At 36.5% G+C, this 5,577-nt stretch overlaps 1 long non-coding RNA gene across 5 annotated transcripts; it reads right to left on the bottom strand.

Annotated features, from left to right (window-relative positions):
* Positions 1 to 271: 271 nt before the first annotated feature.
* On the bottom strand, positions 272 to 5,172 carry LOC136254878 (uncharacterized). Of its 5 annotated transcripts, none has more exons than XR_010700825.1 (6): positions 5,061 to 5,172; positions 4,816 to 5,009; positions 2,796 to 3,138; positions 2,245 to 2,308; positions 2,082 to 2,190; positions 272 to 623 (listed from the first exon to the last, which is right to left on the bottom strand). It is a non-coding gene; the product is annotated as an uncharacterized lncRNA (long non-coding RNA). The 5 variants fall into 5 exon arrangements; XR_010700812.1 differs by lacking the exon at positions 272 to 623 and having other exon boundaries at positions 1,997 to 2,190; positions 2,796 to 2,936; positions 2,979 to 3,138; XR_010700814.1 differs by lacking the exon at positions 272 to 623 and having other exon boundaries at positions 1,997 to 2,190; positions 4,816 to 4,878; positions 4,934 to 5,009.
* Positions 5,173 to 5,577: the final 405 nt, after the last annotated feature.

Here is a 5,577-nt window from a genome sequence, read left to right as displayed (position 1 = left end):
TGACATTTTGAAACAGTGAGTCTTGTTTTTGCTCATACCCATGCACATACCTACAAGTGTGGAATTTTTAGTCATAGTAAATATGGATGCATACTAACAGCCTTGCAGTCATAGTAAACAAGTACATACCTATGGTCACATTACCACCAAACCTTTGAAGTATAAATTCATAGCCAATATGGTTAACATTTCCCTAAATATATACCCTTAATGTCAGATAACATTATACATGAATATAGGTTAACTATATATTATATGTGATTACCTTTAATTTTCTTCTTTTACATGCATGCATGGATACATGTCCAAGTATGTCAATTAATCACCTGACCATGGTGTGGGATTTTGCTACACTTGATAGAGTTCCAATGTCAACCTTCTTGCAAGGATAGTAATGAATAAAATGCCCAATTCTTGTGATGTGCAAAAATGTTGTACAGTTCAAGTATGTAGGTTACATGCACAGAGACGGAATTCTGGATCCCTGGCAATGTGGCTTCTAAAACACTTACTTAGATTACAAGTTGTCTGATGATCAAGTCACCAGCTGGTCGGGGAATGTTTCTGTGTGTCAATGTCATCCGGCTTCTAGCCCAACTTCTTGTGGGCACTAGTCCCAGCATCTATTACATGAACATGAATAAGATTTACTTGACAACACATTATCCAAAACATCCAAAGCACACTATATTGCTAGTACACTGGTCACTATATATGATTGGTAATACTGACATTCAGAAATATAAGAGCTGCTAAGCGAAAAATCATTCACTTTTTGATAAAAGCACCAAATTTGGTACAACTCAATTCATACTATTTCATATTAGATATGGTACCATTAATCATATCATGCTCAAAGAATGTGACAAGTAAAATCAATAGAAAATGTATTTGGGAAGCCATAAATGTGCTCCATAGGAAATATAATGAAACTTTGCATATGCATAGATGAGCAAGAGATGGTTGTATTTAAAAGCTGATCAAGAGAGGTGTCCATCCAGGTCATTCATTAGCTTGCCATGTTAAGGAACACGGAGAGTCATGGTATGTGAAGCCAGATAGGCAATGTATTATTTCTATTGCATTGTGCCTGTACTTTTAACACTAAAATATTGACTCCATTAGAAGTGTTTAAAAAGCAGCTTATTTTAATTTTAAATACTTCCATGTGATTTAAGCAAGAATGAAGATTTTGAATGCACTTGTGTGGTTTCGTGCACTTGTGTGGTTTCGTGCACTTGTGTGGTTTCCTGAATAGGATTATAACCCAGTTTTAAAGTTTCAAAACATGCCCTAAGGCAATGAGTTTGACATGGCACCATATCTCAAATGATTTAGGTATACCTTACTCAACTTCCACAGAAAATTTGGTGCTTTTATCACAAAGTGAATGATTTCATCAAAATTAATTTTGTTGCTTAGCTGCTCTACTAAAAGATATTGTATCACTAATGTAACCATTTACTGTAGTTGCTTTTCTAATAGAACAGCCACATGTATACATTCGTAACATAAAGCATACACACATTGTTAAAAAGTAAGCCTAGTTTCCATTATGATGTCTACGTAACTACAAAACAGCAAGTGTGGAATTTGTAACCAGATAACCTTGCGGTCACAGTTAAAATATATATTGCCACGTTTCCCTAAATTCATATCCTTAATGTCAGACAGATAATCATTATTTTTTGACATGATTAGGGTGATTAGATGTATCTAGTTACTTTTCCTGCATGGGTGTAAACCATAGAATACATATGTGATCGGATCTGCAAAAGGGGGTATTATTGCCTTTCCAAATTTCCATGTTTGACAACTCATAATTCATCATGTGTTTAACCCATTGTCTTAAAATTACACCCCCTATGTATGTCAGGAGTGTAAGGTGACTAAATTTCAGACTAGTACCATACACACAAGTCAAGTTATGGATTGCCACATAATTGAAAAGGCTATAAGACCTCTTTTCACAGATCCAGTCACATATCCAAGTAGATTAAAGTAAATGAAACATATATTTTTCTGTATAGGTGTTCTGGTAATATATAAACACATGAAACAGTATAAGTAATCAAATCAACCTGGAGCAAAATAGTAAGTCAAATCACCATGTGGTTTGGGATTTTATATGCATTCAACAGAGTGTCAATATCAGATCTCTGATTTTCTTCAATACCTGCAGTTCTGTCCCTGGAAGGAATGCAATCAACAAACCATAAATGACGTCACACAATGCTTACACACCTTAATTCATAGTCGACTCCTTGCTGTTCTCCCAACAACCACTAACTGTGCCAAGTACAGAAACCTGCTGAGAACAACAAACAAGAGTTCATAATAATGTGAATTCTAAATGCAAACAATTAACTAGAGATGGGATGGTCAGGGGGGAAGAGCATGTTATAGGTTGCATGCAACACAAGCTCGGTTTTTAAGCTTGCAATGTATGTAAGAGTAGCTATATATGCATTGAAATTCTTTCTAATGCTCATACCAAGCGTTATGGGTTACTAATAAATTTGATCACTAGACTTACACTAGACTTCTTACCTATAATGATTACATTATAATGAGGGGGGAGTGAGGAAGTTTGTCAGCATCTGCTGCGTGGACATGCAAATAGGTGAATGGATTGGTAAAACCACTTTTCTGTAGAAAATAATCTTGTTCATCTTAATAAATAAGGATAAATCAATCGGGGGCAGGGGCAATCAATAGTTGAGGGACCGATTCTATTAAAAAAGAATTGTCTACTTGAGTTACATACTACGTACTACTGTGTTTCAAACACTTGCCATTTTGTGGAAGAACTAATAGATCCATTGGAAAAGGTGATGCTACAGTAGTTGGTGATGTCAAGGGAAGGAGAGGGTGCTTGAGTGACTTCAATATGACCATGTTGAGAGCTCACCATTTATAGCATATACATACAGTAGCTAAAATTGAAATCAGTCCATTGAAATCAATCCATTACTAACCTTTCCCAAACTTGTAATGGAGCTAAACATGTTTGTTCACACCTTTTCTGTCACCACTAATCATCTGGTTGGCTGAAATGTTATTTCTCTTGAGAAACACCACAGGGTTCAGCAACTTAGCCATGTACAGAGTTTAAAATTCTTGCCATAAGTGGTTTACCTGTTTGTGTGACAAAATAGTATTGCTTTGTGAATAATTGTAAATAACTACACAACTGTTTATTGTGTTCTAGTGCCAAGATTAAATCTGGTATGCTGAGGGTGGAGGGAATTTCCATAGCAAACATCGTTCTGTTTCATAAAGGAAGCACAGAGCTACGTATACATGAAAATCTCCTTGTAGTTCTTCTTGTCAATAAAATACCAGTACTGGTGTGACACACTGGGCTTACGACACACTACCGTGTTGTACTAAATAGTATGAAGTATAGGACAAAAAACAGTTTAAATTTTCCAGTCAAAAAATAACCAGCCTTACGTTTCTACTACCAAAAAGGTTCAGTAAATAAAAACAATTTTGAGATAGGAAGAGGTTGCACTCGGGTTGGTTAATAACTTGAGGCTACCATTCTGGTGCACAAGCACCAAATTGATTCAACACTCAACTTTCAGTGAGTCTTCTCTACACCAGTTTGCTACAAGGAACAAACAAAAGCGGATCATTTCCTAAGAATCTTTAATGAGAATAATAACTGCACTATCCATTACTTATGTCTATATAGAAAGTACCAGAGTATAACATTAGTGTAGGTGTAACTTGTCAGAGTGTATACGTAATTTACACCATCTGATTCTTAGCAAGGATTAGTGTCACATACCTAGTATACCCCCACCTGTAAAATTGACATCACTGGTTAGGTACCAGGTATGTATGCCCACTTACTACTGTTTTGAAGATGAAAGCAGATATTCTGATGGAATTTACCAGCAGTATTGATGGAACATCTCAGTTTTACTATAGTCTTATATACTATTGTATTTTTTTGTAAAGTATGAGGTTCACTATACATGCATATGTACATACTGTACATAAATACACACACACACACGCACACACACACACACACGCACATGCACACACGCACACGCACACACATCATACATACATACTACATACATGCATTATTCACACACAAATTAAATGTCCCCACAAATCTCATTGTCTATCACAAACAGCAGGCAGATAACTGCTTTAAAATATGCTATCTATATCCTGCTTTAGTTCTTAGGATAGCACTTTCATCAGTTATGGTCTACTGAGATCATATCCTAGGCCTGCTGCAATTTTTGGGATAGCACCTTAGGCAATTATGGTTAATGAGATCATATCCTAGGCCTGCTGCAATTCTTAGGATAGCACCTTAAGCAATTATAGTCTACTGATCATGAGATCAAAGAGTTCCATCATAACCAAGCTGTGATATCATTATTTTGATTACCCATAGCTACACTGTATATAGACCACAGTGAGCTACCACATAAACAACCCAAATCTCAAATAAGGTTTGATAATCACTTTGTGGCCAATATTATGCATGTTTTCACATGCTAACTAGTTAAGCTATAGGTATCTACTGTATGATACACCTAAATAATAGTTAGACACCAAGACCAAGGGAACTAAGCGATTTAGTAACCCCAATGGCCCGAGGCTGTAGCGTCCCGAGCGCAGCGAGGGCGCTACTAAGGGCCAGAGGGGTTACTAAATCGCTTAGTTCCCGTTGGTCGCGGTGTCTAACTTATTTAGACTATGGTTTAAAGTTTTTTTTTTTTTTTTTTTACAAATTAATGACATAAGATAAAAAAGTACATAATAAACAAAAACAAATTATCTTACATATGGGCCTCAGCGACCTGCACAGCAATCGGTGCCTCAGCAATGGGACAGCACAAACTGGACCTGGCACCGCGAATGCACATAATTGCAGACCTCAACAAAGAGAAGCTCAATTTACATCTCAGCCATCCCATCACTATTCCATAGGAAAGACTGTGCTTTGCAATCAAAAGGTTGGCCAATCTCTTATAAAACTGAGTAGCAGCATCAGTTTAAAGTACATACCTATGGTTTAAAGTACATACCTTTATAGCCAGAGCATTAGGGTGGCGTGAAAGAGCAATGCAGAATGGCAGAACGGTTCCTTCCTGAAGTCCTTACGGCGCCCACAAAAATAATTATTCTACCGGTAACCAGAGTAACGGCTAGAGCTACTGTAGATACGCCGTTTAGTCTACTATTTGTCCAGAATTATATCGCAGAACACGGAGAAGAATTGTATTACAGTATTATCAAGTACTCCAGTGTATCTTTCGTGTTATAATTATTTTTCAAGTACAAATTGCCTGAGGGCGGGTTACTAAATGACTCGCTAAATGAACATGTGTAGGTGACTAAATGAGCATGTCAGGTGACTAAGTGATTTAGTAACCCTCTAAATGAGCTGTACCATAGTCTAAAGGTTAATATTAATTATCTTAAACATTTTAAAAAGTATGACTATAAGTAATACTGAGCTATGCTGTAACCAGTAGAGCACAGGAGAGGGAGTACTGTAGGATGATATTGTTTTGTACCAAAAATGCTACATCTAATTAGACT

Source organism: Dysidea avara, chromosome 1, assembly GCF_963678975.1.
Source record: "Dysidea avara chromosome 1, odDysAvar1.4, whole genome shotgun sequence".
Classification (NCBI taxonomy): Eukaryota; Metazoa; Porifera; class Demospongiae; order Dictyoceratida; family Dysideidae; genus Dysidea; species Dysidea avara.
This window is presented reverse-complemented; position numbering and strand designations above follow the sequence as displayed.